Source organism: Chiloscyllium punctatum, chromosome 37 (assembly GCF_047496795.1).
Source record: "Chiloscyllium punctatum isolate Juve2018m chromosome 37, sChiPun1.3, whole genome shotgun sequence".
NCBI classification, from domain to species: Eukaryota; Metazoa; Chordata; class Chondrichthyes; order Orectolobiformes; family Hemiscylliidae; genus Chiloscyllium; species Chiloscyllium punctatum.
Window position 1 is genome coordinate 58,297,273 of NC_092775.1, and position 13,636 is coordinate 58,310,908.

Sequence of the window (13,636 nt, forward strand, 5' to 3'; positions counted from 1 at the left end):
GTGGGGGTTAAAATGTTCAGCCGCAGGGCGGTGGTGTTGGTTGGTGTGGGTGTCCCGGAGATGTTGTAGTGTAGAAGTTACATGAGATGTGAACACATGGACAGTCCAAAGATCAGGAAGCAGGGATTGGGTTTGTTCCAGCATTAACAATTAAGGGGAGGATTCAATAATTAATCCTTTGGTTTTCATTAGTCGAGGAAATCTCTCTGATCCTTTCATTCCCTATTGGGCTTCTTTCCCCTAACCTCACCCTCTCCTCCAGAGAGGGTTCATTGAGAGATAAATATCGACCAGAACACGAGCGTCCTTTAGTCCTTCTCTGAAATATTGCCGTGGGATCTTTGATATCCTCTGGATAGGCCACTGTTTTAATGCACTTCAGTGTCACCATAGAACTTGTGCTTATCCCACACGAAAGTTAAGCTCAAGGCCCTCTGAGTCAGTCAGGAATGTTCTCCATTGATATGTGGCTAACACTCAGCTTGAAGTAATGTCTACGGGAAAGAAGTGGGGAGAAAATTGAAGGAAAGCAAGTCTTTATGTAACAGAGAATAACAAAAATATGAGTAACCCAGCAAGCGGCTGTGAGGAGCAGGTGACGCAAATTTTGCTGAGACTATTCCATAATAAATCTGGGATGTTTGCCACTGAATATGTGAAAGAAACCACATAAATGGTTTTATAAGTGCTGAAGAATGCTTAGCAGATGCAGTTGTCACACACCCAGCAGTTAATTGGGCTGCACACGTTCCATCTTCCACTTTGAGTTAACCTTGTAACAGCCTTGGCAAAGTTACAGTCATCAGGGCTTTGATCAACACAGCCCCCTGGCACACGTTCAATGTTTTCAGTTCATACATTTGCTTGTATGGGTGTCATAGGCATCAGCACATAATGGGGTGAGGACTGGGCATGACCCTGTGTCATTAGTCACCACAGCTTTGGAAATACCTGCCCTCTCCTTGGCTCCCACGAACATCAGTCTGCCATCATGGGTCCTCCAGGTTCAGGCGACAAGTCCACGCCTCAGCCTCTGTGTCAGGTTAGTCAACACTTCCTGGTTTCCATTTGCCTTCCCTTCTCACTAAATTGTGAGGTAACTCCACTAACATCAACCATCACCTTCAACTCCCCTCACCCTCTCCAATAGGGCGGCACGGTGGCACAGTGGTTAGCACTGCTACCTCACAGCGCCAGAGACCCGGGTTCAATTCCCGCCTCAGGTGACTGACTGTGTGGAGTTTGCACATTCTCCCCGTGTCTGCGTGGGTTTCCTCCGGGTGCTCAGGTTTTCTCCCACAGTCTAAAGATGTGCAGGTGCAGGTGAATTGGCCATGCTAAATTGCCTGTAGTGTTAGGTAAGGGGTAAATGTAGGGGTATGGGTGAGCCGCACTTCAGCGGGTCGGTGTGGACTTGTTGGGCTGAAGGGCCTGTTTCCACACTGTAAGTAAATCTAACCTTGTTGTGGGCACTCACTCCTTGCCCTCACTGAGCGGGTGCACTTAGGATATTACATGACATTAGGAAAGAAAGTAGAGACTTGCAGTTGTGTAGCACCTCACCCATCCCTTTGAAAAAGTCTTGCATCACTTACCAGCGTTAATTACTAAATGCTCATATGTGAGCATTTGAGGTGGTTAGTGTATGTGAAAAACATAGCACAAAAGCAACTTTTTGATGAGTTATACTCATTCTAGTCATGATTCTTGAGGAAGAACCATTGGCCAGATTAAAACATAAGCCCCAGGAAAAGAGTCAAGCTAGGTCTGGCTGCAATCTCCAAATATAACACAGCAGCTCTTAACATTGGCACCGTGCAACAGCAGTGCAGCATGGGAAGATTTGACACGGTCTTCCAGATCTAGCCTTGCACTCCCTCATGGATACTACTTCAGGCTGAACTTTATGACATTTTGTAATCTCTAATGCCACAACCAACTTGAGCTTCAGAAAGTGAAAAACAAATCTGGCAACTTTCAGCAGGGCAGGTACTGAGAGGAGCAGATAAGTTCAAGCCTTGAGTGTAAACCCTTGGTCAAAATGCAGCGTAATCTGCATATGTCCTGGTTTACACCAAGCCAGTAATACTTGCCCTGTTCTCACTCAAACAGAGTAAGGTTGAAAAGGTGATGGGTTGAAATTCCTGCTGTGCCAAAAGCTGTATTGTGCAGTGTCTGGTATGGTCATACTCTCCCCAGTTGTAGCTTCATGACCAACACTAAAGACCAAAGTATGACATCTCAGCTGACCCTCCATCATGGTATTGACGGAGTGCTCCACTGTCAAAGGGCCTGCCTTTCAGACAAGGTACTAAGCCAAGGCCACATGTGGATATAAAAGGTCACGTGGCACTATCTCCCCAGTGTCCCTGAGAATATTAATCCCTGAACCGATATTATTAAAACAAACTTGTAGGAACTTGCTTTGTGCAAATTAACTGTGGTGTTTCCAACATTAGAAAAGTGTTTGCATTTCAAAAGAACTTCAGTGGCTGTAAACTCCTTTGGAATTGTGACAGGTGCTACAGAAATTCAATTATTTATGTCTAGTGTAAAGAATCTATCAGTTTCTTATTTTTGCTTATTTTTGACTGGACTGAAATAGCAAAAGGTCTCTTTATTTGTGGAAGGGATTATTGCACTAAAAGCAAATTACTAGTACTTATTGAAAGATCTGCTTATTCTGTCGTTTGCTCAACTCATGAGGGAACATTTATTTACAGGCCATTGTTTGTTAAGAGGGGAGTGAAATTTTGATTTGACTGGCAATAAGTAACCAACCGGTCTGTGGAGAGATGACCAGTCATTCCTGGCAAAAGCCTTCTGCCTGACAACAACTAGCTGATTGGCTCCCAGCTAATTGGACAGCTTGTGGGCATAAGCGATATAGGTCAGAAGCATCCGGAAGAGGATTTGATGTCCTTTCCTCAGCAGGAAAAAAAAACACCTCAAGCCTGAAGAAAGCCAGTTTATTTTCATTCACCAGTTGCAGTAAGCTGTGGCTATTAACCAATAAGTAAGAGACCGTACAATTTGAGAACCAGTCACTCTGTGTCTCCTGCAAAGAAATGAAAGCACCTGGAGAAAAGGGCGATTGATGGAGTGCTGGCCCTGACAAGCAAACCCTACGAACATGGACCATTGAACTGCCTTTCCAATCTTTCCCTCCTCCCTGGCATAGAAAGGATGTTGTTAAACTCGAAAGGGTTCAGAAAAGATTTACAATGTTTGGAGGGTTTGAGCTGTAGGGAGCGGCTGAATAGACTGGGGCTATTTTTCCTGGAGGAAAAGGTTGTCCGGGATAGCAAAGAGGACATCATACCTTCCTTACAACTGGGTACCCTTGGCAGCTTTGAAAATGTGTTGCTGGAAAAGCACAGCAGGTCAGGCAGCATCCAAGGAGCAGGAGAATCGACGTTTCGGGCATGAGCCCTTTTTCAGGACCCTTGGCAGCTTTACCTTATATTGCTGGGAGACAGGGCCTCAGTGTAACCGCTCGGATAAAAGAGCATACCTCACTTAGTGCTGTACTTAAATTCCAGCCTTGACTGTGTGCTTGACATCAAGGCAGGGCTTTGAAGCCACAACGTTGTGACTCAGAATGAAGAGACTGACCAAGTGAGCCACAACCCACACCCTGGACATACCCTGACAGTGTGAGTGATTCACAGGGCACACACAGAGAACAACAAAATCAGCAAGTCAGGCAGCATCTGTGCAGACACCCAAGAACATTGCACACATCTGAATCATAGACCATAAACCATAGTAGCAGAACTAGGCCAGTCAGTCTATCAAGTCTGCTCCACCATTCAATCGAGATTAGATTAGATTCCTTACAGGATGGAAACAGGCCCTTCAGCCCAAGAAATCCGCACCCACCCTCCAAAAAGTAACCCACCCAGACCCATTCGTCTCCGCTATATTTTCCCCTGACTAATGCACCTATCACCATGGGCAATTTAGCATGGTCCATTCACCTAACCTGCACATCTTTGGATTGTGAGAGAAAACCCATACAGACACAGGGAGAATGTGCAAACTCCACACAGAGAGTCACCCAAGGCTGGATTCAAACCTGGGCCCCTGGTGCTGTGAGGCAGCAGTGCTAACCACTGAGCCACCATGCCACCCAAATCATAGCTGATAGAGTTCTCAATCCTATTCTCCAGCCTTCTCCCCGTAACCCTTAATCCCTTTACTAAGCAAGAACCCATCTCTGTTTTAAATGCACTCAATGACTTGGCCTCCCACAGCCCTCTGTGGCAATGAGTTCCACAGATTAGCCACCTTCTCATTGAAGAAATTCCTCCTTATCTCAGTCAGTCATAAAGATGTACAGCATGGAAACAGACCCTTCGATCCAGCCCGTTCATGCCGATCAGGTATCCCAACCCAATTTAGTCGAACTTGTCAGCACCCAGCCCATATCCCTCCAAACCCTTCCTATTCATATACCCATCCAGGTGCCTTCTAAATGTTGCAATTGTACCAGCCTCCATCACTTCCTCTGGCAGCTCATTCCATACACGTACCACCCTCTGCGTGAAAAAGTTGCCCCTTGGGTCCCTTTTATATCTTTCTCCTCTCACCCTAAACCTATGGCCTCTAGTTCTGGACTCCCCGACCCCAGGGAAAAGACTTTGTCTATTTACCCTATCCATGCCCCTCATAATTTTGTAAACCTCTATAAGGTCACCCCTCAGCCTCCGACGCTCCAGGGAAAACCTATAGCTCAATTCCTCCAACCCTGGCAACATCCTTGTAAATCTTTTCTGAACCCTTTCAAGTTTCACAACATCTTTCCGATAGGAAGGAGACCAGAATTGCATGCAATATTCCAACAGTGGCCTGTACAGCTGCAACATGACCTCCCAACTCCTGTACTCAATACTCTGACCAATAAAAAAAACATACCAAACGCCTTCTTCACTATCCTATCTACCTGCGACTCCACTTTCAAGGAGCTATGAACCTGCACTCCAAGGTCTCTTTGTTCAGCAACACTCCCTAGGACCTTACCATTAAGTGTATAAGTCCTACTAAGATTTGCTTTCCCAAAATGCAGCACCTCACATTTATCTGAATTAAACTCCACCTGCCACTTCTCAGCCCTTTGGCCCATCTGATCAAGGTACTGTTGTAATCTGAGGTAATCTTCTTCGCTGTCCACTACACCTCCAATTTTGGTGTCATCTTCAAACTTACTAACTGTACCTCTTATGCTCACATCCAAATCATTTATACAAATGACAAAAAATAGAGGACCCACCACCGATCCTTGTGGCACTCCACTGGTCACAGGCCTCCAGTCTGAAAAACAACCCTCTTCCACCACCCTCTGTTTTCTACCTTTGAGATCTGTATCCAAATGGCTAGTTCTCCCTGTATTCCATGAGCTCTAACCTTGCTAACCAGTCTCCCATGGGGAACCTTGTCGAATGCCTTACTGAAGTCCATATAGATCATGTCTACTGCTCTGCTGTCATGAATCTTCTTCATTACTTCTTCAAAAAACTCAATCAAGTTTGTGAGACATGATTTCCCTCTCTTTTTAAACAGTTGTGCTGCCTTAAGCCATTTTCTGTGCTCTGAGACTCTCCCTGACTCCAATGATTCCTGAAAGATCACCACCAATGCCTTCACAATTATCTTAGTTATCTGCTTTAAAACTCCAGGGTGTATTCCGTCCGCTCCTGGTGACTTAGCCACCTTCAGACTTTTGAGCTTCCCCAACACCTTCTCCTGAGTGATGGGCCCTACACTCCCTTCTGCCCCATGACTCTCTTGAAATTCTGGTATGTTGCTGGTGTCTTCCACTGTGAAAATCGATGCAAAGTTTCTATTCAGTTCCTGCACCATTTCTTCGATCCCCATTACTACTTCTCCAGCCTAATTTTCTAGTGGTCCAGTGTCTATTCTTGCCTTTCTCTTACGTTTCAGATATGTACAAAAAACCTCTTGCAATCTTTTATATAACTAGTTAGTTTAACCTCATATTTCACCTTCTGCCCCTTATTGGTTTTTCAGTTATCCTCTGGCGGTTTTTAAAAGCTTCCAAATTCTGTGGCTTTCCACTAAACTTCAGCACATTAATCACTTTCTCATTTGTTTTTATGCCGTCCCTGACTTCCCTTGTCAGCCATGGTTGCCTCATCCTCCCCACATTACTGATGAAGAGCTTATGATCGAAACATCGACTCTCCTGCTCCTCAGATGCTGCCTAACAGGCTGTGCTTTTCCAGCACCACATCTTTTGATTCATCCTTCCCTTAGTATGTTCCTTTTTCCTTGGCATGGTTGTGCGTCCCGAATTATCCCCAGAAACACCGGCCATTGCTGTTGCACCATCTTCCCTTCCAATCAACTCTGGCCAGCTCCTCCCTCATGCCTTTGTAGTTACCTTTACATCTAATTCCAGCTTCGTCCTCTCGTACTGAAGGGTATAGTCACTGCTCCCCACCCCCCCACCGCCTCCCCAGGGATTCCTTCACCTTCAGTTCTTTAATAAAGTCTGCCTCATTACACATCACTAAATCCAAACAGTGTGCAAGCAGCCCATTTGACCCATCGAGTCCACACCAACCCTCTGAAGAGCATCCCATTCAGACCCACCCCTCTACCCTACCCCCTGCATTTCCTGACCCTTTGTATTCCTGGATACTTTGGGCAATTTAGCGTGGCCATCTTGTGGGAGGAAACCGGAGCACCTGGAGGAAACCCATGCAGACACAAGGAGAATGTGCAAACTCCATACAGACAGTCTCCTGAAGCTGGAATTGAACCTGGGTCCCTGACGCTATGAGGCAGCAGTGCTAACCACTGAGCCATCACACAGCCCTACTCACCTCCAAAAAAATCTTGTTGATATTCCATGAATTCCTTTTTTTGGGATCAGCTACCGACTTGATTTTCTCAATCCATCTGCACTTTGGTCAAAACCTCAATATCTCTTGTCATCCAGGGTTCCCTATTCCTTTCAACCTTGTCTTTCACTTTCAGTGAACCACAATGGGGTCCATCAGCTCCCACATCATGCAGGTACAGCACATCACTTGGCCCAGCACCATGATTTTATGACTTAAGTTCTTAATTTGATGTTTAAAAATGTTGTACTAGTCTCTTAGACTGTAAATATTTCCCCTGCTTACCTTCAATCTGGAAGTAACCCATAATCGATGGTCAAATTAGCAGTTTACACCAACCAATGAACTTACGATCTACCTGTGATATGGCTCTTTTGTGCTGGTCCTGAAGAAGGGTTACATCCGAAACGTTGACTTCTCCACCTGCTGATGCTGCCTGACTTGCTGTCTTCTCCCAGCCTCCTTCCATGGATTCCAGCATCTGCAGCTTTTTTTGTCTCAGACCCCTGATTCCAGGCTTCAATTCAGCCTGTTAAAATAAAACTTACAAACTATGAGCCAAAAGAAAGCAAGCAAAATGTACCTCTTCCCCTCTGCACCGAATTTACAGTCCATCAAGCCCATGCTGGCTCACTGCGGAGCAATGCAGTCAATCCCATTTGTCCTGCCCTTTCATCAGGGCCTCCCAGGTTTCATTGCCTCATGTGCCCATCCAATTTCATTAACCACTCTGTTACCATCAGCCAAGTTTATGCCATGTTATTGTTCCAAAATTCCAGGACCTCATATTTCTTCTTTCCAAAAAAAAAGTTTTCACAAACGCAGAAGAATAAATTACATATTTCACAATATCAAGAAGAAGTTAAATCATCATGTGTTGCTCTATGGTATGGGTTCGAGAACAGACAGGACTGTACCTTTAAGATACTTTCCTGACATCATGGCATCTGATATAAAGGCATGGGCCTCACCTTCAGTCACTGTCTCAGTGTAACGGGGTTAGTGTATTAAGACAGTTAGCTCTGGATTGTAATATATACTAAAGGAAGGCAATGGCATTGTCATATTGATGACATACTACTGAGAATCAGGTAGAACATAGAACATAGAACATAGAACAATACAGCACAGAACAGGCCCTTCGGCCCATGATGTTGTGCCGAACTTCTAACCTAGATTAAGCACCCATCCATGTACCTATCCAAATGCCGCTTAAAGGTCGCCAATGAATCTGACTCTACCACTCCCACGGGCAGCGCATTCCATGCCCCCACCACTCTCTGGGTAAAGAACCCACCCCTGACATCTCCCCTATACCTTCCACCCTTCACCTTAAATTTATGTCCCCTTGTAACACTCTGTTGTACCCGGGGAAAAAGTTTCTGACTGTCTACTCTATCTATTCCTCTGATCATCTTATAAACCTCTATCAAGTCACCCCTCATCCTTCGCCGTTCCAACGAGAAAAGGCCGAGAACTCTCAACCTATCCTCGTACGACCTACTCTCCATTCCAGGCAACATCCTGGTAAATCTTCTCTGCACCCTCTCCAACGCTTCCACATCTTTCCTAAAGTGAGGCGACCAGAACTGCACACAGTACTCCAAATGTGGCCTAACCAAAGTCCTGTACAGCTGCAACATCACCTCACGACTCTTGAATTCAATCCCTCTGCTAATGAACGATAATACTCCATAGGCCTTCTTACAACTCTATCCACCTGAGTGGCAACCTTCAAAGATCTATGTACATAGACCCCAAGATCCCTCTGTTCCTCCACCTGACCAAGAACCCTACCATTAACCCTGTATTCCGCGTTCTTATTTGTTCTTCCAAAATGGACAACCTCACACTTGGCAGGGTTGAACTGATAGCACAAGGGCAAAGTTGAATTTAATTTAAAACTCTGCACTTAAACATCTGGTGATGTCCGTGAAACCATTGTCATAAAAGCTCATCTGGTTCACTCGTGTCCTTTAGGGAAGGAAATCCTTACCTAGCCTTGCCTACATGTGACTCCAGACCAATCGCAATGTGGTGAACTCTGAAATGAAAAGCGTGGCACTGGAAAGGCACAGCAGGTCAGGCAGCATCTGACGAGTAGGAGAATCGATGCTTCGGGCATAAGCCATTGATGAAGGATTTATCCAGCGCCACACTTTTCGGCTCTGATCTCGAACATTTCCAGTCTTCACTTTCTCTTGGACTCTGAAATGGTCAAGGAGGCCAGCCTGTTTTATCAATCACTGAAAACCTCTAAAGGAATGAAACTGGATGGACCCACCTAGCATCGACTTAGGGCCTGGAAAAGACAATGGCAGAGACAACCTTGTTGACCCTGCAATGTCTTCCTTACTGACATCTGGGGGCTAGTACCAAAATTGGGAGAGCTGTCTCACAGGCTAGTGAGAAAACAGTCTGAGATAGTTATATTCAGGGAATCATACCATACAGTCTATGTCCCAGACACCGCCATCACCATCCCTGTATATGTCCTGTCATAGGTCAGGTCCTAAAAGACTAGCTGCTAGACTGGGTCTGTGGCAGGTGGTGAGGGAACCAACAGGAGGAAAAAACTTACTTGACTTTATCCTTACTAATCTGTCAGCTGCAGATGCATCTGTCCATGACGGTATCGGTAAGAGTTACCACCGCGCAGTTCTTGTAGAGATGAAGTTCCACCTTCACATTGAGAGTCCCCCCCCATTGTGTTGTGCGGCACTATCACCGTGTTAAATGAGATAGTGTTCCAACAGATCCGGCAACTCAAGACATGGCATCTTTGAGGCACGGTGGGACATTAGCAGCAGCAGAACTGTATACAACCACAATCTGTAATCTCATGGCCCAGTCACATTAAAGTTCAATGGGGCTAGCACATTGACTGTCACTGGCCAAAGACACCCACACAATCCCTTGGGGTCACTCCAGCAGCTGGTGCAGTTCAGTCACTGTGTCCCAGCATGTCGGAGGCCTTCCTGCCGAAGTTAAGTGGGGTCTGCTCAGATATCGGACCCTCCCAGTGCATCAAGTGCATGTAAATAGAATTTTGTATGTGTAAGAGATGTCTTTGGCTTGTTTAGATAGAGTGAAACTCCAATGTTTGTTTATTTTCTTGGTTAAACTACTGTACAGAATGAACTGCATTTATGGCCATGTGTACATACAAAGATATTTTTTTGAGTAAAGTACATTTTTGAAATAAAAAATATCCTCAGTCCATGCCAACTCTGGACCTCACCTATACAGAGGGAATGGCATCAAAGCTGAAAGATTCTGAATCTCCCTCATACCCCAAGGGTCCCTACAGCTGTTGACCTCTCCACATGGTGGAGGCTATTCAACTCCTCTGGCAGCTCACTGCTGGTCCAGGGCTTACTGGAGCATCTATTCCTCCCCCATCTCTCTCTGCCACAGTCAGCCCTGCTAGCTCTCACAGGGAACCTGGGTCCTTAGTAATGAGAACAGTCAACAGTCACATCCCTTACAAATGACAATTTAACCTACTCCTCCACAGAGTGAGACGTGGAATATTCATGCAGGGATGGCCATGAAATGACTCCTCTGGACTGTTTGACACATGAATGCTCCACAAGTCACTGGCAAAAAGACAGTAGGGGAGTCAAAATGCTTTATGCATATAAAACCCCTCTCCTCTCAGCAACCCCTCCACCCCCTCACCTGTGAAAGGCATCATTTCATTTCAGAATTATATTTACAGTTCAAGTGGAGTGGTACTCAGTTCCCGGCCCCTGTGCATCCTATGAGATCTTGCTGTGTACCTTGTGAGCCTCTTTTGAGGTCACCTGGGATTACACCTGTTTCCCAGAGCTCTCCCTCTGCTGTTTATAAGGACCAATGTCCTGGTGGACATTGCCTGTAACAAAACCTTGCAGCCCACACACCCATACACAGTGATTGTAAATGATGTGAAGCTGTAACCTGCAGGTGTATAATTGATGCAATTGCCTCTTTAAGGGCAGAAGTAGAACTTACCTTAATGGCCATTGAACTGATATTGACTCTGGCCACTCTGAGCATGGTCCTAAACAGTTTCTACTCGCAGCTCATTTACAGCAATTGGTAGATTAGTAACCCTGTCTACCTGGCTTTCCCTGGACAGGCCGCCTGCATTGACGTGTCCCCACCTACGATTCAAACTGAGAATCTTCCTTACACCCCCAACCACCTCTCACCATTCCTTCACATGGGATCCCCGTCCTTCTCATGTGCACTGCTGGACTTCACTGTCCTTGACTCCTCCATCTCCCAGGCAACTGGCAACAATCCCCAGCATTGATTCCCTCCACCTCCCTCTAGTTACGGTGCCCCCAATACTCACCCATCGATGCTCATTCCAATCACCTCCCCAGGACTGGCCATGACTCACCCATTGAACTGTCCTGAGATAGAACCATCAACTCTGACTCCCCCAGGCAGGTGACTTACCATGCCCAGGCCCTGGGCTGTGAGCAGACACTGTCTTTGAATGACTGCATCAGAACCCCCTGACTGACAGCATCACCTCCCACCCCTTACCTTGACTTCTCTGAGGACTACGCTCCTTCGACGTTTGGACACGGCTGTTTGGTCAATGCATATGCAGCGTGTTTACTGCGCACGCTGCAGGTACGTGTCTTAGTTAGGAGTTAGTGAAGAACAGTGCTATATAGTAACATATCCACCCCATAGTCTGATTGCTACTGATCAACATGACACACTGCCTGGCTTTGTGTCTGTGCTAAGCAGCAAGCAGGAGAGAGGTGCCGTGAGTGGCCAGGTAGGCACGAGGTGAGTGAGTGCTAAGGGGGTATGCAAGCAACCCTGAGATGTAGCCCTGTCAAACCATGAGCTGGATGCCTCTCACTGCACATAAACACACACACACCCTCTCACAGGTATATACTCTGCCACACTCACGTACATACTCTATCAAGCACGCACACAAGTAAACACACACACACACACACACACACACACGCATGCGCGCACGCGCACACACACGCACACACACACACACACACACACACACACACACATCCATAAGTCGGGTGACGTGAATTTGCATTTGCAGATTTGCATTTGCAGATACAAGCTATTTTGTTCAAAAAAAACTCAATCTGTAGGCAGTCAGTCTATGTGACATTTTATAAATTCCTAATTTGGAAATAAAACCAGTTTGTCTCAAGGCTGGGATACTGACAGACTCTAACCTCACATTTTAATGCATTGTCTGAGCCGAGATGTCACCCTTTTTTTATGCTGATAAAACCTCAGGACTGTGACTTGAAAGCAGTTCTGGGATGTGCATGTTAGTCAATCAAAGCCTGCATCATCCATTCTACGTGTTTAAAGACTTAACACCAATCTAGCTTCGTTCAATACATCGCATCAGTTGTATGACACTTTGATCTTTTACTATAAATTTTGTGTCCTATGATCCTGCCCCACTAGTTACTTGACGAAGGAGCAGCCCTCCAAAGGCTCGTACTTCCAAATTAACCCGTTGGACTATAACCCGGTGTTGTCTGATTTTTATCTTTGTCCACCTCCACATCATATTCTTCGAGCAATGAGAGCTGCCAGTGCACTCCAGATCACATCACTGGAGTGCAGTTGCATACTGTAAGTGGATCAGAGATGTGCCGTGATAGTCCACTAAGTTGGCATATATCATCAGATGCCAACATCTGACAACATCACATGCATGTGGCTGGTACCCATACAGCAGGCTGGGAGATGTTGGTGGCTGATGTCCAATATGGAACTCAAGGGAAGCAAGCAGCGAAATGGAGTTGCTAGGTACCCACCTAGAATTTAATATCGGAATTTTCAGTGTTTAATTTCTATTCGACAGCTGGTAGAACAGGGTCCCTGCAGAGTAAAGAGGCGAGATTTGGTAGTTCTAGTTTGATTAATAAACAATAATCCCCATTATTCGGCATTACACCACTCACTAGTGAGAATCTCATCTTGATGTCCAGGCCCATGTTGGAATACACAATCTATTCCTCCCGATATTGAGAAAGGCCACATTTGACTTTTTATACTACGCTCCCAAATTGTGGTCCACGTCGTTCAGGGTATGGGAAGATTTCACCCAAAGTGTTAGTACTAGAACATAGAAAAATACAGCGCAGTACAGGCCCTTTGGCCCTCGATGTTGCGCCGATCCAAGCCCACCTAACCTACACTAGCCCACTATCCTCCATATGCCTATCCAATGCCTGTTTAAATGCCCATAAAGAGGGAGAGTCCACCACTGCTACTGGCAGGGCATTCCATGAACTCACGACTCGCTGAGTAAAGAATCTACCCCTAACATCTGTCCTATACCTACCACCCCTTAATTTAAAGCTTGTCCCCTTGTAGTAGCTGACTCCATACGTGGAAAAAGGTTCTCATGGTCAACGCTATCTAAACCCCTAATCATCTTGTACACCTCTATCAAGTCACCCCTAAACCTTCTTTTCTCCAATGAAAACAGCCCCAAGTGCCTCAGCCTTTCCTCATACGATCTTCCTACCATACCAGGCAACATCCAGGTAAACCTCCTCTGCACCAGTTCCAGTGACTCCACATCCTTCCTACAGTATGGCGACCAAAACTGCACACAATATTCCAGATGCGGCCGCACCAGAGTCTTATACAACTGCAACATGACCTCAGGACTCCGGAACTCAATCCCTCTACCAATAAAAGCCAGTACGCATATGCCTTCTTCACCGCACTATTTACCTGGGTGGCAACTTTCAGAGATCTGTGTACAT